Source organism: Zingiber officinale, chromosome 8B, assembly GCF_018446385.1.
Source record: "Zingiber officinale cultivar Zhangliang chromosome 8B, Zo_v1.1, whole genome shotgun sequence".
Lineage (NCBI taxonomy): Eukaryota > Viridiplantae > Streptophyta > Magnoliopsida > Zingiberales > Zingiberaceae > Zingiber > Zingiber officinale.
The window spans coordinates 30,705,150-30,730,423 of record NC_056001.1 but is presented as its reverse complement, the minus strand read 5'-3'; positions in this window follow the sequence as shown (position 1 = coordinate 30,730,423).

Here is a 25,274-nt window from a genome sequence, read left to right as displayed (position 1 = left end):
ACCCTTGGATTTTCCTTTTGTCAAGATCTCACTTGGATTTTCACCTTTGCTAAGATCCTACTCAGACTTTCACCTTTGCCAAAATCTACTTGGACTTACCTGTACCTATATATTCAAAGGCATATCAAATACAATAATAAACCTAACTTAGACCTTTGTCCAAAAATCAAAACTTAGGACACCTATATTACTCTAACAGTATTGACTCACAACTGTTTCCCTATTGGAGAGTATAATAAGCTAAAGGATAAAAAAATTAGATAATGTGAGGCACTGTAGAAGATTAATAACAATGCCTATAGATTGTGCCTTCCTAATCATTTAAAGACTTCTGATGTCTTCAATGTGAAGCACTTAACTCCTTATTCGACGGATGCTAATGAAGCTAACATAAACTCGAGGGTGAGTTCTTTTCAACCCAAGAAGACTGATGCAAGCTCAGATGAAGCCCAATATAACCCTTTAAACTTCAAAAGGACATAACTTTTGATTTGAAACTCAGAATTAGGCTCTGTCGGTGGTCATACGTGCAGAATTCAAAAACTTACGTTTGTTACTGGTAAAACTATAATCGCCAAATTTTGATCCCCAATTCCATCCATCAAACCTTTTTAAGAGCCTTTTTGCTATTTTTAGGGTATTTAAGATAATTTTGGTATTCCTAGTATTTATAGGAGAGGATTTGTCTTGATCCATGTCCTGCTTTGAATTAAGATCATCCAATTATAAAATTTTCTTTTCAGATAAATGATCTATTTCTTTTTTTTATAAGATTGAAATTAAGATTTATTTCTTTTCTTTACAAGATTGAAATTAAGATTTGTTAATTGTAATTTCTTTCTTTTACGGGTAAAAGATCTATTTCTTTTCTTTACAAGATTGGAATTAAGAATGTCAATTATAATTTCTTTCCTTTATTTGGGTTTCAAGTTGTGGTCTAATTAAAAGTCTTATTTAAATGTTGAGGAATTATCCTTTATTCATAATAAAATTTCTTATTGTTGTAAAACTTAGAGAATGGCATGTTCTCTTCATTTTAGAATGATCCTCTTTTTATTTTCTCCTCAATCTTCCTTTCTAAGCAACCCACAGGATAATCGCTATCTTGTCTACTGTCAAGTCTCAACACACCATCCAAGCTACAAGAACACCTCCAGTTGGGGATATCTCTCTTGCACTCTTACCCCTTCACTTATTGTAATTCATCATTCTTGCTAATGTCTCTTTAACTAACAATATCCTAGGTTATGAGAGCTTTCCTACTTGCGGAGATCTCCCTTGGAACCTGATTATCTTAGGCTACAAGAGTCTCCTTACTTGCAGAGATCTCTCTTGGACCGCGACTGTCCTAGGCTACGAGAGCCTCCTTTTTTTATAAAGATCTCTCCTAAACCTCAACTATCCTAGGTTGTGAGAGCCTCCCTTCTTGTGGAGATCCTTCCTGGATCAATTATCCTAGGCTACAAGAGCCTCCTTACTTGTGGAGATCTCCCATGGACCCCAACTGTCCCAAGCTGCGAAAGCCTTCTTACTTGTGGAGATCCCCCTTGCACACCACCTGTCCCAAGTCGTGAGAGCATCCCTACCTACATAGGTCTCTCCTAAACCTCAACTACCCTAGGTTGCGAGAACCTCCCTACCCGCGAACGTCTCCCCTGGATCATAACCCCTCTAATTATTTTCCTATGCTACTCTTATTAACATCCTTTTGGCTAATAGGCTAACAAGGGGCACCATATCCCAGGCTGCAAAAATATCCTCATTTGTGAATATCTCTCGTTAACTTCAAGTTTGTCAATTACTTTACTTAATTATCACGACTAACCATACTTAAACCAGGAGTTGAGCAATGAGCAATGGACTACGAGCAAAGTGAAGGTTGACCAATTGAGGTGACACCAATAGTAACAACGGAATAGACAAACAGGAGGCATGATATTGTATGGAGAGGTCCATGTACCCTCACCAATATTTATCAAACCTGTCAAAAGTTGTCTTAGAGAAGAAAGGACATCCACTATACTTCTTCCCATGTAGGTAGTTGACAACAGTAAGCACGTGAGTTGGTGGTCAAGGCATGGGGGAGTCAACGGGAAGAAGCTTTAGATCTATATAAGGTAAACGAAGTTCACTAAAAGAAAGGTTCTCTCTTCTTTGCTTTCTCTCCCAAATGCAAACTTTGTGAGTATTTTTTACTCAACACAGTAATTAACTGATTTTAATACTATTTTTTTCTTCCTCCTTGCTCCATCAAAAAGCCCTTCCTCAATGGGGCACTGTTGGATCAAGACGCACGTGAGGGGGGGGGGGGGTTGAATCACGTGGTTTTAGATAATTGACTTTTTTTCTTGGTTTTGAAATACAAAGTACATAGAAAAAATATGAATAAAAATAGAAAAGATAAATTAAGTAAAAGACACGATTGATTTTACTTGGTTCGAAGCCTTCGATGACTCCTACTCCAAGACCCAGGTTCCACGAATCTATCGATGGGTAATTCACTAAAAATCTCCTCCAGAACCACCAGAAGAGAGAATCGAGTACACGAGAATTGGAAGAGTGTAACAAGCTATATTTTTCGTTTGTAGAAATTAAGTACAGTAATTCAATTATCATTACCAAACACTCTTGTAGATGGTTAGCTCAAGCTCGATGTTTGGATGGCTTCTCAACGGCAGTCGGACGTAGCAAAGTCATAATAGGGCAGTAGCAGCAAGCTGGAGCAGTCGAAAAGTCGAACAGATGCGTAGAAACTCATATGGAAGTTGTTGTTTAAAGCTTGGTCGAGATGCCCTTATAAAGGGTGTGGAAGGCAACTTCCATAACCTTAAAAGTGCCTCCTGTTGGAACCCCAAGGTTGTTTTGGTGTGATCAACAAGTTAAGTTAGGTCCTGTGTGTATTTAACCTTGTGTCTAAGTGTGTAGGAGCTTAGGAACACAGGTACTCGAGCGGAAGACCCAGCTAGTGAGAAGGATGGCACGCTGTGCGTCCGAGGGACGAGATGCTGCGGAAGAGTACACCGGCGGACGAGAAGGAAGTGCGCGCGGTGGTTCTGAGGTACGAAAGTCGGAGCGGAAGATTGCTCGGGGAGCAAGAGACGCAGCTAGCGTGAAGGTCGGCACGGGGTGCGACCGAGGGACGAAGTCTGCGGATGAGTACGCTGGTGGACGAGAAGGGACACGCGGCAATTCCGAGGGACGAGAAGCCGGAGGGAAGCACGCTCGAGAAGACCGGAAGATGGGTTCGGGTGAGCCCTATTCCGGATGTCAGAGATCACCCAAGCAAGCGGAGCCGGAGCAGAAAGACCCGGACCAGAGGCGAGCTGAACCGGAGAAGAGAGCACGGACCAAAAGTCAATTGGGTTGACTTTTGGTTCCGGGGCGCCCGGAGCTGTCCGGGGCGCCCGGAACCCTTCCGGGCGCCCGGAAGTGACTTTTTCACAGGATCGAGCTTTGACTCGATCCAACCGTTGGGGGATAAATCTTATCCCCCCAGGGCGCCCGGAACCCTTCCAGGCGCCCCGACCAAGGCTATAAATATAGCCTTGGTCCAGAAGCTTTTCAACAATCACGATCATTCTATTTCCAAACACTTGTATACTTTAGTTGTAGTTAAGCTTCTGTTTTCTGTGCCTAAACGCTGTAAGATGCTTCTCCGCCTGAAGGAGTTTTTGAGTTTAATCTTCCTTGGAATAACAACCACATCGATTTGTAACCAAATAAACATCTGGTGCCTCATCTTTTCTTTTATGCTTTTATTTATCTACTTAATTCATTTTACAAGTATTAGCTTAATCGTTCAAGGAAGGGTTGTCTGTTTTTAATTGACAGGTTATTTACCAACCCTTATAGCCGGCCCAACGGTCCTACAAGTGGTATCAGAGCCGAGACGTCTCAGAAGGACTAACCGCCGTCTGAAGCAACAATGGCCGGATCTAGCGACTACCCACCAGCATTCGAGGGGGAGCTTTCTTCATGGAAGCAACAAATGAAGGTATTCCTTAACTCTGATATTGGTATTTCTCTAATAATGAAAACAGGTTATGAAGCACCGAAAGACACGAACGGAGAGAAAATCGACATACGCCTTTGGAACGAGAAGCAACGTGAAGAGTCCATGGCAAATGCTCGGGCAGAGTTTCACATTCTAAGCGCAATACCAACTAAAGATTTCGACAGAGTCGGAGAGTACAAAAGCGCGAAAGAACTTTGGGAAAAGTTCTTAATGCTCAATAAAGAACCGGTTGAAGTCATCTCCTCAATATACATCGAGTCGTCATCAGAAGAATCCAAGACGGAAGAAATTACCAAGACAGCCCCAACAGCCGAAGTACATCCCGAGATCGATAAAGGGGGAGAATCTTTGGAAGAAATTAATTCAACAGGGGGAGAACCAACGACTGACGAGGTAAGTAAGGTATGACCTCTACCCTCTGAACAACTGATTCAATTAATCAAATTACCTGAAGAATTTTACGAACTAAAATTTGAATTATCGAAAGAACTTTTCGGATTAAAAAATCTTCGATCGAATAATTGTTGCAAATTACAAAATATTTTTACGAAAGAATTATGCAACTTAGAAATATTATCGAAAACTTTTTCCGGATCTAAAAATTTCGAATTACAAATTACTTTACTGAAAAAGTTTTGTGAATTAGAAATTTATTCATCAAACAAAATTTTCAGATTAAGAAATATATTATTAATAGATTCCTACAAACTCTTATTGTTAAAAAATTCTTGCAAATTACAAAATATTCCTTCAAATGAATTTTGCACATTGCCGAAAGAATTTTTTATATTGTCAAAAATTTTTATCAAGTTAAACTCTATGTCATCTGAATATTTCTGTGAAATTGAAATTCTAGAAATTAACATGATACAAATTTCTGCATGCATAATCTTTGTGGCGTTAAATCCAAAAAAGATTGATTTAAGAAATTATGATAAGTTAAAATGAAAATTTAAAACTTTCTGATAAATAGAATTAAGAACTAAATAAATAAATAAATGCATAGAAATTTTTTAAATGTTTAAATTTTCTTGCATAAAAGTCTTTTGGGCTTAGAAAGTTTTTTTTAACTTTTCAAAAAAGCTATTGTTGACTTAGAAATATTTTAACAGATAACTTTTCAAAATTTTCTAAGTCTTTAAACCCTTAGAATTTTAAACCCCATTTTATTGTGATCAACGGGGGAGAAGAAGAAGTATAAGTCTAGGGGGAGGTAGAGAAAATTGAAAATTAAAATTTTCTGTTGAAGTTTAATTTTTTCTATCTTATTGCACTTAATTGCAATATAAGTTAGTTTATGTTTTATGTCTATTTTTTCCCTAGCTTAACTTGGGTTGATCACACCAAAAAGGGGGAGATTGTTGGAACCCCAAGGTTGTTTTGGTGTGATCAACAAGTTAAGTTAGGTCCTGTGTGTATTTAACCTTGTGTCTAAGTGTGCAGGAGCTTAGGAACACAGGTACTCGAGCGGAAGACGCAGCTAGCGAGAAGGACGGCACGCTGTGCGTCCGAGGGACGAGGTGCTGCGGAAGAGTACACCGGCGGACGAGAAGGAAGTGCGCGCGGTGGTTCCGAGGTACGAAAGCCGGAGCGGAAGATTGCTCGGGGAGCAAGAGACGCAGCTAGCGTGAAGGTCGGCACGGGGTGCGACCGAGGGACGAAGTCTGCGGATGAGTACGCTGGTGGACGAGAAGGGACACGCGGCAATTCCGAGGGACGAGAAGCCGGAGGGAAGCACGCTCGAGAAGACCGGAAGATGGGTTCGGGTGAGCCCTATTCCGGATGTCAGAGATCACCCAAGCAAGCCGGAGCAGAAAGACCCGGACCGAGGCGAGCTGAACCGGAGAAGAGAGCACGGACCAAAAGTCAATTGGGTTGACTTTTGGTTCCGGGGCGCCCGGAGCTGTCCGGGGCGCCCGGAACCCTTCCGGGCGCCCGGAAGTGACTTTTTCACAGGATCGAGCTTTGACTCGATCCAACCGTTGGGGGATAAATCTTATCCCCCCAGGGCGCCCGGAACCCTTCCAGGCGCCCCGACCAAGGCTATAAATATAGCCTTGGTCTAGAAGCTTTTCAACAATCACGATCATTCTATTTCCAAACACTTGTATACTTTAGTTGTAGTTAAGCTTCTGTTTTCTGTGCCTAAACGCTGTAAGATGCTTCTCCGCCTGAAGGAGTTTTTGAGTTTAATCTTCCTTGGAATAACAACCACATCGATTTGTAACCAAATAAACATCTGGTGCCTCATCTTTTCTTTTATGCTTTTATTTATCTACTTAATTCATTTTACAAGTGTTAGCTTAATCGTTCAAGGAAGGGTTGTCTGTTTTTAATTGACAGGTTATTTACCAACCCTTATAGCCGGCCCAACGGTCCTACAAGTGGTATCAGAGCCGAGACGTCTCAGAAGGACTAACCGCCGTCTGAAGCAACAATGGCCGGATCTAGCGACTACCCACCAGCATTCGAGGGGGAGCTTTCTTCATGGAAGCAACAAATGAAGGTATTCCTTAACTCTGATATTGGTATTTCTCTAATAATGAAAACAGGTTATGAAGCACCGAAAGACACGAACGGAGAGAAAATCGACATACGCCTTTGGAACGAGAAGCAACGTGAAGAGTCCATGGCAAATGCTCGGGCAGAGTTTCACATTCTAAGCGCAATACCAACTAAAGATTTCGACAGAGTCGGAGAGTACAAAAGCGCGAAAGAACTTTGGGAAAAGTTCTTAATGCTCAATGAAGAACCGGTTGAAGTCGTCTCCTCAATATACATCGAGCCGTCATCAGAAGAATCCAAGACGGAAGAAATTACCAAGACAGCCCCAACAGCCGAAGTACATCCCGAGATCGATAAAGGGGGAGAATCTTTGGAAGAAATTAATTCAACAGGGGGAGAACCAACGACTGACGAGGTAAGTAAGGTATGACCTCTACCCTCTGAACAACTGATTCAATTAATCAAATTACCTGAAGAATTTTACGAACTAAAATTTGAATTATCGAAAGAACTTTTCGGATTAAAAAATCTTCGATCGAATAATTGTTGCAAATTACAAAATATTTTTACGAAAGAATTATGCAACTTAGAAATATTATCGAAAACTTTTTCCGGATCTAAAAATTTCGAATTACAAATTACTTTACTGAAAAAGTTTTGTGAATTAGAAATTTATTCATCAAACAAAATTTTCAGATTAAGAAATATATTATTAATAGATTCCTACAAACTCTTATTGTTAAAAAATTCTTGCAAATTACAAAATATTCCTTCAAATGAATTTTGCACATTGCCGAAAGAATTTTTTATATTGTCAAAAATTTTTATCAAGTTAAACTCTATGTCATCTGAATATTTCTGTGAAATTGAAATTCTAGAAATTAACATGATACAAATTTCTGCTTGTATAATCTTTGTGGCGTTAAATTTAAAAAAGATTGATTTAAGAAATTATGATAAGTTAAAATGGAAATATAAAACTTTCTGATAAATAGAATTAAGAACTAAATAAATAAATAAATGCATAGAAATTTTTTTTAAATGTTTAAATTTTCTTGCATAAAAGTCTTTTGGGCTTAGAAAGTTTTTTTTAACCTAAAAACTTTTCAAAAAACTATTGTTGACTTAGAAATATTTTAACAGATAACTTTTCAAAATTTTCTAAGTCTTTAAACCCTTAGAATTTCAAACCCCATTTTTATTGTGGTCAAAGGGGGAGAAGAAGAAGTATAAGTCTAGGGGGAGGTAGAGAAAATTGAAAATTAAAAATTAAAATTTTCTGTTGGAATTTAATTTTTTCTATCTTATTGCACTTAATTGCAATATAAGTTAGTTTATGTTTTATGTCTATTTTTTTTCCCTAGCTTAACTTGGGTTGATCACACTAAAAAGGGGGAGATTGTTGGAACCCCAAGGTTGTTTTGGTGTGATCAACAAGTTAAGTTAGGTCCTGTGTGTATTTAACCTTGTGTCTAAGTGTGCAGGAGCTTAGGAACACAGGTACTCGAGCGGAAGACGCAGCTAGCGAGAAGGACGACAGTCCGAGGGACGAGGTGCTGCGGAAGAGTACACCGGCGGACGAGAAGGAAGCGTGCGGTGGTTTCGAGGGACGAAAGCCGGAGCGGAAGATTGCTCGGGGAGCAAGAGACGCAGCTAGCGTGAAGGTCGGCACGGGGTGCGACCGAGGGACGAAGTCTGCGGATGAGTACGCTGGTGGACGAGAAGGGACACGCGGTAATTCCGAGGGACGAGAAGCCGGAGGGAAGCACGCTCGAGAAGACCGGAAGATGGGTTCGGGTGAGCCCTATTCCGGATGTCAGAGATCACCCAAGCAAGCGGAGCCGGAGCAGAAAGACCCGGACCAGAGGCGAGCTGAACCAGAGAAGAGAGCACGGACCAAAAGTCAATTGGGTTGACTTTACTTTTTCACAGGATCGAGCTTTGACTCGATCCAACCGTTGGGGGATAAATTTTATCCCCCCCAGGGCGCCCGGAACCCATCCAGGCGCCCCGACCAAGGCTATAAATATAGCCTTGGTCCAGAAGCTTTTCAACAATCACGATCATTCTATTTCCAAACACTTGTATGCTTTAGTTGTAGTTAAGCTTCTGTTTTCTGTGCCACTGTAAGAGGCTTCTCCGCCTGAAGGAGTTTTTGAGCTTAATCTTCCTTGGATTAACAACCACATCGGTTGTAACCAAGTAAACATCTGGTGCCTCATCTTTACTTTTATGCTTTTATTTATCTGCTTAATTCATTTTACAAGTGTTAGCTTAATCGTTCGAGGAAGGGTTGTCTGTTTTTAATTGACAGGTTATTTACCAACCCTTATAGCCGGCCCAACGGTCCTACAAGTGGTATCAGAGCTGAGACGCCTCAGAAGGACTAACCGCCGTCTGAAGCAACAATGGCCGGAGCTAGCGACTACCCACCAACATTCGAGGGGGAGCTTTCTTCATGGAAGCAACAAATGAAGGTATTCCTTAACTCTGATATTGGTATTTCTCTAATAATGAAAACAGGTTATGAAGCACCGAAAGACACGAACGGAGAGAAAATCGACATATGCCTTTGGAATGAGAAGCAACGTGAAGAGTCCATGGCAAATGCTCGGGCAGAGTTTCACATTCTAAGCGCAATACCAACTAAAGATTTCGACAGAGTCGGAGAATACAAAAGCGCGAAAGAACTTTGAGAAAAGTTCTTAATGCTCTATGAAGAACCGGTTGAAGTCGTCTCCTCAATAGACATCGAGCCGTCATCAGAAGAATCCAAGACGGAAGAAATTACCAAGACAACCCCAACAGCTGAAGTACATCCCGAGATCGATAAAGGGGGAGAATCTTTGGAAGAAATTAATTCAACAGGGGGAGAACCAACGACCGACGAGGTAAGTAAGGTATGACCTCTACCCTTTGAACAACTGATTTAATTAATCAAATTACCTGAAGATTTTTGCGAACTAAAATTTGAATTATCGAAAGAACTTTTCGGATTAGAAAATCTTCGGTCGAATAATTGTTGCAAATTACAAAATATTTTTACGAAAGAATTATGCAACTTAGAAATATTATCGAAAACTTTTTCCGGATCTAAAAATTTCGAATTACAAATTACTTTACTGAAAAAGTTTTGTGAATTAGAAATTGATTCATCAAACAAAATTTTTAGATTAAGAAATCTATTATTAATAGATTCCTACAAACTCTTATTGTTAAAAAATTCTTGCAAATTACAAAATATTCCTTCAAACGAATTTTGCACATTGCCGAAAGAATTTTTTATATTGTCGAAAAATTTTATCAAGTTAAAATCTATGCCATCTGAATATTTCTGTGAAATTGAAATTCTAGAAATTAACATAATACAAATTTCTGCTTGTATAATCTTTGTGGCGTTAAATCTAAAAAAGATTGATTTAAGAAATTATGATAAGTTAAAATGGAAATTTAAAACTTTCTGATAAATAGAATTAAGAACTAAATAAATAAATAAATGCATAGAAAATTTTTTTAAATGTTTAAATTTTCTTGCATAAAAGTCTTTTGGGCTTAGAAAGTTTTTTTTAACTTAGAAACTTTTCAAAAAACTATTGTTGACTTAGAAATATTTTAACAGATAACTTTTCAAAATTTTCTAAGTCTTTAAACCCTTAGAATTTTAAACCCCATTTTTATTGTGGTCAAAGGGGGAGAAGAAGAAGTATAAGTCTAGGGGGAGGTAGAGAAAATTGAAAATTAAAAATTAAAATTTTCTGTTGGAATTTAATTTTTTCTATCTTATTGCACTTAATTGCAATATAAGTTAGTTTATGTTTTATGTCTATTTTTTTTCCCTAGCTTAACTTGGGTTGATCACACCAAAAAGGGGGAGATTGTTGGAACCCCAAGGTTGTTTTGGTGTGATCAACAAGTTAAGTTAGGTCCTGTGTGTATTTAACCTTGTGTCTAAGTGTGCAGGAGCTTAGGAACACAGGTACTCGAGCGGAAGACGCAGCTAGCGAGAAGGACGGCACGCTGTGCGTCCGAGGGACGAGGTGCTGCGGAAGAGTACATCGACGGACGAGAAGGAAGTACGCGCGGTGGTTCCGAGGTACGAAAGCCGGAGCGGAAGATTGCTCGGGGAGCAAGAGATGCAGCTAGCGTGAAGGTCGGCACGGGGTGCGGCCGAGGGACGAAGTCTGCGGATGAGTATGCTGGTGGACGAGAAGGGACACGCGGCAATTCCGAGGGACGAGAAGCCGGAGGGAAGCACGCTCGAGAAGACCGGAAGATGGGTTCGGGTGAGCCCTATTCCGGATGTCAGAGATCACCCAAGCAAGCGGAGCCGGAGCAGAAAGACCCGGACCAGGCCGGGGCGCCCGGAAGAGACCACAGGATCGACTTTGGCTCGATCCGAACTTCCGGGCGCCCAGAAGTGACTTTTTCACAGGATCGAGCTTTGACTCGATCCAACCGTTGGGGGATAAATCTTATCCCCCCCAGGGCGCCCGGAACCCTTCCAGGCGCCCCGACCAAGGCTATAAATATAGCCTTGGTCCAGAAGCTTTTCAACAATCACGATCATTCTATTTCCAAACACTTGTATGCTTTAGTTGTAGTTAAGCTTTTGTTTTCTGTGCCTAAACGCTGTAAGAGGCTTCTCCGCCTGAAGGAGTTTTTGAGCTTAATCTTCCTTGGATTAACAACCACATCGGTTGTAACCAAGTAAACATCTGGTGCCTCATCTTTACTTTTATGCTTTTATTTATCTGCTTAATTCATTTTACAAGTGTTAGCTTAATCGTTCGAGGAAGGGTTGTCTGTTTTTAATTGACAGGTTATTTACCAACCCTTATAGCCAGCCCAACGGTCCTACAAGTGGTATCAGAGCTGAGACACCTCAGAAGGACTAACCGCCGTCTGAAGCAACAATGGCCGGAGCTAGTGACTACCCACCAACATTCGAGGGGGAGCTTTCTTCATGGAAGCAACAAATGAAGGTATTCCTTAACTCTGATATTGGTATTTCTCTAATAATGAAAACAGGTTATGAAGCACCGAAAGACACGAACGGAGAGAAAATCGACATATGCCTTTGGAACGAGAAGCAACGTGAAGAGTCCATGGCAAATGCTCGGGTAGAGTTTCACATTCTAAGCGCAATACCAACTAAAGATTTCGACAGAGTCGGAGAGTACAAAAGCGCAAAAGAACTTTGGAAAAAGTTCTTAATGCTCTATGAAGAACCGGTTGAAGTCGTCTCCTCAATAGACATCGAGCCGTCATCAGAAGAATCCAAGACGGAAGAAATTACCAAGACAACCCCAACAGCCGAAGTACATCCCGAGATCGATAAAGGGGGAGAATCTTTGGAAGAAATTAATTCAACAGGGGGAGAACCAACGACCGACGAGGTAAGTAAGGTATGACCTCTACCCTTTGAACAACTGATTTAATTAATCAAATTACCTGAAGATTTTTGCGAACTAAAATTTGAATTATCGAAAGAACTTTTCGGATTAGAAAATCTTCGGTCGAATAATTGTTGCAAATTACAAAATATTTTTACGAAAGAATTATGCAACTTAGAAATATTATCGAAAACTTTTTCCGGATCTAAAAATTTCGAATTACAAATTACTTTACTGAAAAAGTTTTGTGAATTAGAAATTGATTCATCAAACAAAATTTTTAGATTAAGAAATCTATTATTAATAGATTCCTACAAACTCTTATTGTTAAAAAATTCTTGCAAATTACAAAATATTCCTTCAAACGAATTTTGCACATTGCCGAAAGAATTTTTTATATTGTCGAAAAATTTTATCAATTTAAAATCTATGTCATCTGAATATTTCTGTGAAATTGAAATTCTAGAAAGTAACATAATACAAATTTCTGCTTGTATAATCTTTGTGGCGTTAAATCTAAAAAAGATTGATTTAAGAAATTATGATAAGTTAAAATGGAAATTTAAAACTTTTTGATAAATAGAATTAAGAACTAAATAAATAAATAAATGCATAGAAATTTTTTTTAAATGTTTAAATTTTCTTGCATAAAAGTCTTTTGGGCTTAGAAAGTTTTTTTTAACTTAGAAACTTTTCAAAAAACTATTGTTGACTTAGAAATATTTTAACAGAAAACTTTTCAAAATTTTCTAAGTCTTTAAACCCTTAGAATTTTAAACCCCATTTTTATTGTGGTCAAAGGGGGAGAAGAAGAAGTATAAGTCTAGGGGGAGGTAGAGAAAATTGAAAATTAAAAATTAAAATTTTCTGTTGGAATTTAATTTTTTCTATCTTATTGCACTTAATTGCAATATAAGTTAGTTTATGTTTTATGTCTATTTTTTTCCCTACCTTAACTTGGGTTGATCACACAAAAAAGGGGGAGATTGTTGGAACCCCAAGGTTGTTTTGGTGTGATTAACAAGTTAAGTTAGGTCCTGTGTGTATTTAACCTTGTGTCTAAGTGTGCAGGAGCTTAGGAACACATGTACTCGAGCGGAAGACGTAGCTAGCGAGAAGGACGGCACGCTGTGCGTCCGAGGGACGAGGTGCTGCGGAAGAGTACACCGGCGGACGAGAAGGAAGTGCGCGCGGTGGTTCCGAGGTACGAAAGCCGGAGCGGAAGATTGCTCGGGGAGCAAGAGACGCAGCTAGCGTGAAGGTCGGCACGGGGTGCGACCGAGGGACGAAGTCTGCGGATGAGTACACTGGTGGACGAGAAGGGACACGTGGCAATTCCGAGGGACGAGAAGCCGGAGGGAAGCACGCTCGAGAAGATCGGAAGATGGGTTCGGGTGAGCCCTATTCCGGATGTCAAAGATCACCCAAGCAAGTGGAACCGGAGCAGAAAGACCCGGACCAGAGGCGAGCTGAACCGGAGAAGAGAGCACGGACCAAAAGTCAATTGGGTTGACTTTTGGCTCCGGGGCGCCCGGAGCTGTCTGGGGCGCCCGGAACCCTTCCGGGCGCCCGGAAGTGACTTTTTCACAGGATCAAGCTTTGACTCGATCCAACCATTGGGGGATAAATCTTATCCCCCCCAGGCCGCCCGGAACCCTTCCAGGCGCCCTTACCAAGGCTATAAATATAGCCTTGGTCCAGAAGCTTTTCAACAATCACGATCATTCTATTTCCAAACACTTGTATGCTTTAGTTGTAGTTAAGCTTCTATTTTCTATGCCTAAACGCTGTAAGAGGCTTCTCCGCCTGAAGGAGTTTTTGAGCTTAATCTTCCTTGGATTGACAACCACATCGGTTGTAACCAAGTAAACATCTGGTGCCTCATCTTTTCTTTTATGCTTTTATTTATCTGCTTAATTCATTTTACAAGTGTTAGCTTAATCGTTCGAGGAAGGGTTGTCTGTTTTTAATTGACAGGTTATTTACCAACCCTTATAGCCGGCCCAACGGTCCTACACCTCCAACCTGAGAAATCTGATCTCAAATAGCTCAGTCCTTATCTGTAACGAAGTCTGAATTTTATTCTACAAAAGGCACCTTCCATGAACAGTGTGCATCTCAGGCACTATTCACCCAAGACCTTTTGTGCTCTTTTTGCCTTGTAAAATATATTAGTCCAACAATACAAAGTATATGTTGGAACCCCATGGTATTTTTGATGTGATCAACCAGGTTAGGTTAGGTCATGTTATGTTTGATCCTTGTTTAAGTGTGCTGGAGTTTATAAACACAAGAATTCAAGTTGAAGGCGCAGTTAGCGAGAAGGATGGCATGGAAAGGGAGCAGACGGGCTCGGTGCATCTGTGAGACGAGGTGCTGTGGAAGATTACACTAGTGGATGAGAAGGGCGTGCGCGAAGTTTCGAGGGATGAGAAGCCAGAGCGGAAGCTTGATCGAGGAGAAGACCGGGAAATGGGTTCGGGTGAGCCCTATCCTGGATGACCACGATCACCCAAGCGATCAGAGTAGCAGAAGAGCAAAACGTGGTTGTAAGTGCTGTTGGAGGCTCCTTCAAAGGGAGTTGAAGGCGCCTCCACGCGCCTCCGCACCTTCACTGTGGAAGGCGCCTTCCATGGCTGGAAGACACCTTCGATGAACAGTACAAAGGTGCCTTCTAGCCCTATGGAAGGCGCCTTCAACTAGACTGATATTGTCGTTGCCAAAGGATAAAGCTTTATCCTTTAGCGTCTCGCTGGAGGCGCTTTCCAACCACGGATAACTTTTCCCAGGGGCTATAAAAAGACCCCTGGACCTAGGAAATAGCTATAAACTCTTGTAATAATTTCCTACCAACTATTTGAGCTTTTCAACGAGTGTAAGAGGCTTCTCCGTTTTCAACGGAGGAGATTTTCTTTTAGTGCTTTCATTGATCTTAGATTAACAACCACCTAAGTTGTAACCAAGTAAATCTGATGTCTCATCTTTAAGTAGTTATTTTCATTTATTATTATAGTTACTTTTAATTAGAGTTGAAAGAACGAGAAAGGTTCTTATTTATTTCTTTTCAGGCAATTCACCCTCTCTTGCCAGCTCCGCTGCACCAACTGTTGGAGTGTATACTAAAAGCCTATCTTTTGTAAACATTTATTTTTGAAATAAAAGAATCACATTGGTCAATATCTGTATTTATTTATTAAATGTAATTGTTCAATTAATTTATATAGTAGATAACATGGAGTGTGGTGTCACACTCAGAAGATCATATTGTCGGTTCTTTATAAATTATAAATAGTTGCTCACGACTAAGATGGAAAGGAACAAACCATCGGAATAGTCATAGTGTAATTAAGTATTAGTTTATCTTGATTAATAAATTACACTGGTACACTCTAAGTGTATTGAGTAGGACCATTTAGGTAAGTTCTTTTTGTACTGACTTAATAAAAGAACTAGACCTTAGTTATTATGGAAGTGTGTGCTCTTAATCCTAATATAATAACAAGCACATATATTTAATATTTATTTCTTTGACTTATCAAAGGGTGAGGTTTAGCTCGATAAATCAATATGTCCGATAAGTTGGGAAATGATATTACTTATAGTGTGTGTTGTTGATTATAGAAGGAATATGTGTCCTAGTTATCTAGGTTGAGAATGTCCCCAAGAGGAGCTCATAAGGATTGTCATGTTAAACTCTGCAGGTGGACTTAGTTCGACATGACAATGAAGTTGAGTGGTACTACTCTTGGAGCTAGATATTTATTAAGTGAGTTTTCAGTAACTTACTTAATTAGTGGGCATTCGTTATCTTAAACAAAGGGAGACTAACCCACTCATGATAAGAAGGAGCCCATAATATAATTTGGGATTGATGTGGTAGTGTGATAATAAGTCTCTAGTGGAATGAGTTATTATCGATGAACTTGAGTTGTGTGTTCGGGGCGAGCACGGGATACTCAAGCTCATCGGAAGGTCAAAACCAATTTCTCCTCTAGGTCCCTGTCATAGCCTCATTATAGCCTCAAGTCCATCCAAATGTAAGACCCTTCTTGGTGTACAAGAAGGGGGTCGATCCATTGCTTGGTGACCAAGCATTGGCCGACCACATCCTCTTCTATAAGGGTCGGCCCTATTGCTTGGTGACCAAGCTAGTAGGGGCCGACCACAATAATTCAAACAAGGAGAGTTGTTTTGAATTTTTAAAATATTCTCTTTGTAGAAAACTATAAATTTTAAAAGAGATATTTTAATTTTAAAAAATTTCCTTATTTGAATTAGGCCACATGTTTTAAAAGAAAGTTTAAAAGATTTTAAAACTTTCCTTTTTTAACCATCCTCATGGTTTAAGAAAAAAAGGAAGATAAGTTTTAAAATTTAAATTTTCTATCACCATGTTAAAAAAGGAAATTTTATAAGAGAAGTTTTAAATTTTAAAACATGGTTTTAATTTTTAGAACTTTCCTTTTTTAACTCCTACTTTAGGAAAGAGAGCTTGTAAAATTTTATAAGAGTTTTTCTTCTTGTAAAATTTTATAAAAAATAATATTCCTTTCTACTTATGGGGGTTGGCCACCCTTGTTTGGTGCCCAAGTAAGGTGGCCGGCCAAAACAAAAAAAATAAAATCATCATCCAAATTGATTTGGTGATTGATTCAATCAAGAGGAAAGAAAAGGAAAATTAAAAGGGAAAAGGAAAAACTAGAGGAAGATTTCAATTTTTGTAAAAATTCTTCCCTTATTTGCCTTGGGCAAGTATTATAAAAGAAGGGGTGAGGAGGCTTCATGAGACACAATTCTTATTCTCTTGGAGGAGTCTCTCTTGGTGGTCGGCCCTCTCTCTTCTCTTTTTCCCTTTGCTCTCTTCTCCTTGGTGGTGGTGGTGGCCGGATTTTAGAGGAAGAAGAAGAAAGCTTTTGGGTGGTGTTCATCTTGGAGGATCGTCGCCCACACAATGTCCAAGGCGAGGCGAGGAATACGACAGAAGATCTCGAGGTCATTAGCATACAAAAAGAAGGTATAATTAGCAATTGTTTTCCACATCATGCTAGTTATTTCTTTTTGTAAGAATTCCAAACACAAGAGGCATTAGATCTAGTTTTTCGAATTAGTTTTTCGAGTTTGCGTTTTCTTCTTTTTCGAATTTGTGATTCGATTGTTCTTTTTGGTTAACCTAGAGTTATTTAAGGAAATTAAATATTAGCTTTCCTTAAAAGGCTTTGTCTAGGTGGTGGTGGTTGCTCCCATATCCAAGAAGGCCATGTGCCTCGTCATGCAGTCCTGGAAGCCAATTTTGGAAATTAATATTTAATGAAATTAATAACATAGGTGGATTTGAATCAATAGTGTTAAGTTCCGCTTGCAATTCAAATCTAAACCATTAAGAACAAATAAGTTAAATTTGGAATCAATGATGTTAAGTTCCGTCTGCGATTCCTAATTTAACTTCTAAAGAACACAATAGGTTATTTAAGGAAAGGTTCGACACTTGTACAAAATTTTTATACAGTGGAACTGGTACGTTTTCCTAGAACTAACCAACACCAACAAGTGGTATCAGAGCCCAACCACCTCAGAAAGACTAACCACCGACTGAAGCATCGAAACGATGGCTGGACAGACAATCTACCCGCCAAAATTCAAGGGAGAATTTGCATCTTGGAAGAAACACATGGAGGTATTTTTTAAAACCGATTTTGATTTACTGTTAATATTAAAATATGGATTTGTAGCACCGAAAGACAAAGAGGAGTATCAATGGACCAAAAAGGAGCAAGCAGATTTCGTGGTAAATGGACGAGCCGAATTCCATCTACTGAGCGTGCTACCTCCGCAAGAAGTCAACAGAATCGGCGCCTATGAATCAACAAAGGAGCTTTGGGAGAAGTTCCTGGAACTACACGAAAGTACGTTCGAAGCCAAACTCGTAAAATGGGATCTACTCCAGAACCAAATCAGCAATCTCCGAATGGAAGAAGGTGAATCGGTTGCTCAACTATATGGAAGAATCAAGGAGATAATCACTAACCTAACAAACCTAGGAGAAACGGTAACCAATCGGGGCACGCTAAGGTATGCTTTAAATGCGTTCCCGAGAACACCGGAATGGACATCTATAGTAGTCTCCTACTATATCTCCAAAGATCTCGAGGTGAGTACTTTAGAAAACCTTTTCTCCACTTTCGAATTATATGAATCTCAGTGTGCAGGACAAAGAAAAGGACCGAGACAGAACTTTGTCCTAAAGGCAAAACGGATAATCCAGACTCCGATGAGTCAATTGATGGAGATGAAATGACTTTAATGGTAAGGATATTTAATAAGTTTATTCGATCTAATAAATTTAAATCGCAGATGAAAAAGGATTATTGAAACAAAAGGAAGGTCCGATACTACAACTGCAATGAAGAAGGGCATATCAAGGATGAATGTCCTAAACTAAAGAAGAAGGAGAAAGATAAGGGCAATAAACCAAAACACAAGAACTTGAAGGCCATATGGGATGAATCATCATCCTTTGAGTCCGAGATCGAGGCCTTCTCTGGACTAGCACTAATGGCAAACCATCAAACAGAAGGTGAAAGCAGCTCAGAGATGAGCATCGATGAAGGGAAGGATCATCAGAAGAAAGCTGCGATGAAGGGGGAGCATCATATCACGAGGTAAGTGAGGTACATGCACTATCTCCCAAGCAGTCTTTTAATTTTATCAAAATGCTTTCTAAAAATTTGTACAAATTAGAAAACAATATTGATTTAAAAAGACAATTAGCTAATGCATGCCCTCTAGAATTGTATGATAATCTAAAATTAAAAAATGAAAAATTAAAGATAGAAATCAAAAAATTGAAAAATGACCATACATGCTTGAATTTGAATAATTGTCAAAAATCAAAAATTGGAAATCATGATAGGATAAACTGGTATTTACAATTTCATAGGGGTCAAATTAGAAATATCCCCATAAGTTATATACCTCCAAAATTTCTGATTAATCTAGTAGATAGGAACCTATATCGGGTTCCAAAGTTATGCTTAGACTAAAATTTTTAAAAGAGGGTTAAAATATCAGAAAGGAAATTAAATATTAATTTCTTTAAAAGGTTTTGTCTAAGAAAATGATTGTTGTTCCAATATCTAAGAAGACCTAGTACCTCGCCACAGCTTGGAAGCCAATTATTGAATTTAATGTTTAATTGACTAATTGTTAAACAATTCACTAGTTTTTTTAAGGATTAGGCGAGTTTTTAGAATTGATAAAATGTTTTCTTTAAAACTCTTTCTTGTCGAATACAAAGTATGACTTTATTTCAAGTCTCCTAAAATTTATTTCAAACTTTATAACTTTTTATGTTATTTTCTTAATTTTTTTGATGTGATCAAAGGGGGAGAAATAAGTATAAGTTTAGGGGGAGATTTTAAAATTTTGAATTTTAACTTTAACATTTTGAAATTTTCAACATTAGAAAATTTGAATTTTACAACATTATAAAAATTTTGAATTTTGCAACATTATACTTAATGTTTCTAAAATGTTATTATTACAATTTCTTTACAAAACTTTTATTTCATTATTTTTACCCTAACTTGAACCTGGGTTGATGCACATTAAAAAGGAAAAGATTGTTGGAACTCTGTGGTAATTTTGATGTGATCAATCAGATTAGTTTAGTTCCGGTTATGTTTGATCCTTGTGTCTAAGTGTGCAAGAGCTTAGGAACACAAAAAGTCAAGCAGAAGACGCAGCTAGCGAGAAGAATGGCATGGGAAGGGAGCCGACGGGTTCGGTGCATCCGAGAGACGAGGTGCTACGGAAGAGTACACTGCTGGATGAGAAGGACATGTGTGACGTTTCTAGGGACGAGAAGCCGAAGCGGAAGCTTGCTCGAGGAGAAGATCGAGAAATGAATTCGGGTGAGTCCTATCCTGGATGGCCATGATCGCCCATGTGATTGGAGCAGCAGAAGAGTAAAAGGTGGCTATAAGTGCTACTGGTGGCGCCTTCAAAGGGAGTTGAAGGCGCCTCCGCGTGCCTTAACACCTTCACTATGGAAGGCACCTCCCATGGCCGGAAGGTGCCTTCAATGAATAGTATGAAGGCGCCTTCGACGAGGCTGATATTGTCGTTGCCAAAGGATAAAGATTTATCCTCTGGCACCTCGCTAGAGGCGCCTTCCAGCCTGTTGGAGGCACCTTCCAGCCACGGATAACTTTTTCCAGGGACTATAAAAAGACCCCTGAACCTAGGAAATAGATATCAACTCTTATAATCATTTCCTAGCAACTATCCGAATTTTTCAACGAGTGTAAGAGGCTTCTCCGCCTTCAATAAAGGAGATTTTCTTTTAGTGCTTTCATTGGTCTTGGATTAACAACCACCTAGGTTGTAACCAAATAAATCTGGTACCTCATCTTTAAGTTGTTATTTTTATTTATTATTATAGTCGCTTTTAATTAGAGTTGAAAGAACGGGAAAGATTTTTATTTATTTTTTTCAAGCAATTCACCTCCTCTTGCTGGCTCCACTACACCAACAGTATACCCTACAAGATAAAGTTTAGCACAATTATAGTAAGAAGTAGTAATTAGATCCGGTCTCCCCGAGATCAAGATCTAATCAGGGTCTTAATTTATGTTTCCAAAATGGACCTAAATTGGATCGATGCCTATTATCCCTTCGAACGAGGATGAGTCCTCACATAGTCACTCTCCTCCAATGACTTACCTCTGCTTACCAAGTGTAGAGTTACCTCCGAAATCACACATCTGGACTTCAGGAATCAAACATCCTGACCTACTAGAATCGTACATTCGGTCTTCTCTAATCAGGAATCACACATCCCGACCTATCAGAATCGCATATCTGGTATTCTTCAATCGGGAATCGTACATCCTGACCCTTGCCAAAATCCCACATCTAGACTTCAACCTATCAGGAATCCAACATCCCGACTTGCTGGAATCATGCATCTGATCTTCAACCAATTAGGAATCGAACATCCTGACTGGGTTTAGTCAACACTACACACTCGATAACAAGGTTACACTATGACAACACCTAACTTAACTTGTCATTTATCAAAATCTGAGTTAGACCGTTAGTACAAATTGCACCAACAATCTCCTCATTTTTGATGTAATGACAACTTGGGTTAGAGTTAGAAAAAGATATGCAAAAAGATATACAATAATAATGATTGATTCAAAATAAAAAATTTAATTAAGAAAGATTAATTTCTATTTTATTCTCTTGATCTTTTTAGGGTTAAGGATCGATTGTTTGTCTTTTTCTTACTTAACCCTTACCATCCCCCTTTCATCAAAAATATGCAATGAAGTATACCAAAGTATCGAAACACACAAGTAAATATAAACTTTTCTAAATAAGCATAAAAACTTACAGGTTTAAAAAATTTCACTCAATTTGAAATAGTGCTCAAAATTGATAATAGACTTTGAAAGCTAATAATTACAAGAGTAAAGTTTAAAAATATTTAAAGTGTACACCAAGAAACTTTGTAAAGTAACTTTTCAAAATATTTGGAGAGTGAGATACAAAATACTTTCAAAATAATTTTCAAAATAAGTCACGTCAAAAAACATTTGGTAAAAGAAAAATTTCTAAGAATTCGACATATTTTCAAAAGATCGTTTAACCAAAAGTTTTGAACGAGGTTAAAGTATTTTAAACAAGAATTTGGAGTTGTTTGCAAAATACTTGAAATAATTTCAAAATATTATAGAAAAAATTTCTAAGGAAAACAAATAATTTTCAAACACATTTTTGAAAATGAAAGTTTAAGTTTTAAAAGATTTTCCTAAGCAAAATTTTAGAAATATTTTCTTTGCAAAATAGTTTTTTTTTAAATTCAAAGTAAAAAAAATAACTTTGAATAAAGCAGATAGTTTGAAAAAGATTTTTTTTTTCAACGCATGTATCTTAAAAGTAGTTGCAAACATTGAAAACAATTTTGAGGGTGATTGTGAAATCATTTGGAAAGTATTTTGGAAAGGAAATAGATAATTTAGAAAATTATTTTTAAGTATCCTTCCCTTGAACATAATATTATTTAAGAAAAATATTCATATAGAAATTGCCCTTAAATGTCTAACCGTTAGTTACTACCTAACTATCAGACGATAACAGTGTTCACTAGATTAGTTAAATTAAGTAAATATATCCAATTAGTGTTTGACTAAACTGAATTACTTAACCTAATTAGACTTGTATTGATGCACTGATAAAAGCATCTGGAGTCTAGGTAATAGGCCTATGCATCTCACGTGTTCTAAGTTTTTGAATGCACAATCAAGGAAGACCTATTGTGTTTGTGAGATGCTCAATTTCTAGATCTATAGGAACATGTTTTTTATGAATTTGTTCTAGCCTAAGGCCAAAATTAATTTTAAAATTTTAAGAAAATGGGTTTTTTTTTATAGAAAATATAAGTAAAGATATTTTCCTAGAATTTGCACACCATTTAAAAAATTATTTTGAAAATAGCAGTGCTAGTCTATTATGCACATTCCCAGTCATCTTCGTAGATTATTGAATTCAGATTCTGGTAATAGTTTAGTGAAAATGTCAACTAAATTTGACTTAGACTCAACATAGTTGAGTTCAATGTCTCCTTTGGTGACGTAATCTCTAATAAAGTGATGTAATTGATTTCAATATGTTTAGTTCTTGAATGATGTACTAGATTTTTGGTCAAGTTGATTAAACTAATATTGCCAATATAGATTTTCATATTTTTATATTCTAGGTAAAAATCATTTAATGTGTGCATCATCCATAATAGTTGGGTCACACACTCACCCATTGCTATGTACTCTACTTCAGTAGTAGATAAAGCAACACAATATTATTTTCTACTAAATCAGTTGATAAGTGATGGTCCTGTTGGAACCCCAAAGGCTGTTTTGATGTGATCAACAAGTTAAGTTAGGTCATGTGGTTTTTAACCTTGTGTGTAAGTGTGAAGGAGCTTATGGAGTCGAGCGGAAGACGCAACTAGCGAGAAGGACGGCACGGGAGAGTACATCTGAGGGACGAGGCGCTCCGGAAGAGTACATCAATGGACGAGAAGGAAGCGTGCAGTGTTTTTGAGGGATGAGAAGTCGGAACGGAAGATTGCTAGGGGAGCAAGAGACTCAGCTAGTGAGAAGGTCGGCATAAGGTACAATCGAGGGACGAAGAGCTACGGATGAGTACGTTGGCGGACGAGAAGGAAGCACGCGACGATTCAGAGGGATGAGAAGCCAGAGCGGAAGCCTGCTCAAGAAGGCCGGAAGTTGGGTTTGGGTGAGCCCTATTCCGGATGGCCGAAATCACCCAAGTAAGCGAAGCCGGAGCGGAAGACCCGGATCGAGGCGAACTGAATCGGAGCAGAGGGCCCGGATCGAAAATGTCAACTCGGTTGACTTCCTTGGTCCGGGGCACCCGGAACCCTTCCGGGCGCTCGGACCTGGAGTTTATCAAGATCGCAGTCAAACATGATCTATGCGAGAAGGGATAAAGTTTTATCCCCTCCCAAGTGCCCCGACCAAGGCTATAAATATAGCCTTAGTCCAAGAAGCTGATCAACTCAAGCAATTAGCATTTCCAACACTTGTACGCTTTCTTTAGAGTTTAGCTTCTATTTTTCTGTGCATCATTGTTGTAAGAGGCTTCTCCGCCAGAAGGATATACTAGTGTGACACATTCCTTGGATTAACAATCTCCCCAGTTATAACCAAGTCAAATTCGGTGCCTCCTCTTTTAGTTTATTGCTTTTATTTATTTTATGCAAGTGTTATTCTGAGAGTTCAAGAAGGGTAGTTTTCTTTTACTTTTGCAGGGCTATTCAACCCCCCTTCTAGCTGGCCAACGTGATCCAACAGGTCCAAGTAATTGGTATCCACCACTTGTACTTTTATGATCTAGTTTACAGTCGGCATAATCTGAGTCAAAGTAACATATTAGTTCAAAACTAGGTGTTCTAGGGTACCAAATTCCTACATTTGGTGTGCCTTTCAAATATCTAAAAATTCTTTTTACATTGGTTAGATGAGATTCTTTAGCACAGGTTTGGTATCTAACACACATACTAACTACAGGTAAAATATCAAGTCGGCTTGTAGTTAAGTATAAAAGGTTATCTATAACACTCCTATAATATTTTAGATCTACAAATTTTTCATTTGGATCACTATCTAAGGTTGTGTTAGTTGTCATTGGTGTTTTTATGTTTTTGGTATTTTCCATTCTAATTTTTTTTAGTAATTCCTTTATGTATTTTTGTTGGTAGATATAATTTCCTTCAGTAGTTTGTTTAATTTGTAATCCTAAGAAGTAGGTTAGTTTACCTACTAGGCTCATTTCTAATTCTTGTTCCATTAAGGTTATAAATTCTTGTAAAAATTCTGAGTTGGTTGAACAAAAAACTATGTCATCTACATATACTTGTGTGCTATAAAAATATCTTGTTTGAGTGATTTTACAAACAAAGTTAGATCAATTTGACCTTGGTTGAACCCTTTGGAAATTAGATAGGAGGTTAACCTTTCATATCAGGATCTAGGTGCTTGTTTAAGACCATACAAGGCTTTTGTTAGTTTGAACACATGGTCAGGATGATCTAGACTCTCAAATTTAGGTGATTGACTTACATACATCTCTTCTTTAATTAGCCCATTTAAGAAGGCTGAGTTAACATCCATTTGATAAAGTTTAAATCCTTTATAGGCTGCATAGCCTAGTAGCATTCTAATAGATTCAAATTTGGTTATTGGAGCATATGTTTCATCGTAATTAAGTTTCTCTACTTGATTAAACCCTTTGACAACTAGTCTGCCTTGGTTTCTCACAATTTCTCCATTTTCACTTAGTTTATTTCTAAATACCCACTTTATGTCTATTACCTTTTTATTTTTAGGTAGTGGTACTAAGTCCCATATTTTATTTCTTTCAAATTGAGCCAACTCTTCCTGCATGACTATAATCCAGTCTGGATCAAGTAGAAATTCTTCTATTATTTTGGGTTCAATTTTGGAGATTAAGAATATTTGACTCAAGTTTCTGAAGGGTGATCTAGTCTGAACTCGTAGGTCTGGATCACTTAAAATTTGTTCAACTGGATGGTCCGAGCTGACTCTTATTATTCTAGATTCAACTTTGTTTGATCATTTTCTTGTGATTGATTTAATTCATCTTCGGTTTTCACTTACTCTCCCTAGGTCAATGCTAGCTCTAACGAAATCAATTGGTTAGTATTGAGGTTGAGTTGAGTTAGATTATCTAGAGTTTGTAATTTCTTCGAATTTTACATTGGTTGTTTCTTCAATTCTTAGTGTAGTTTTATTGTAAACTCTATATCCTCTACT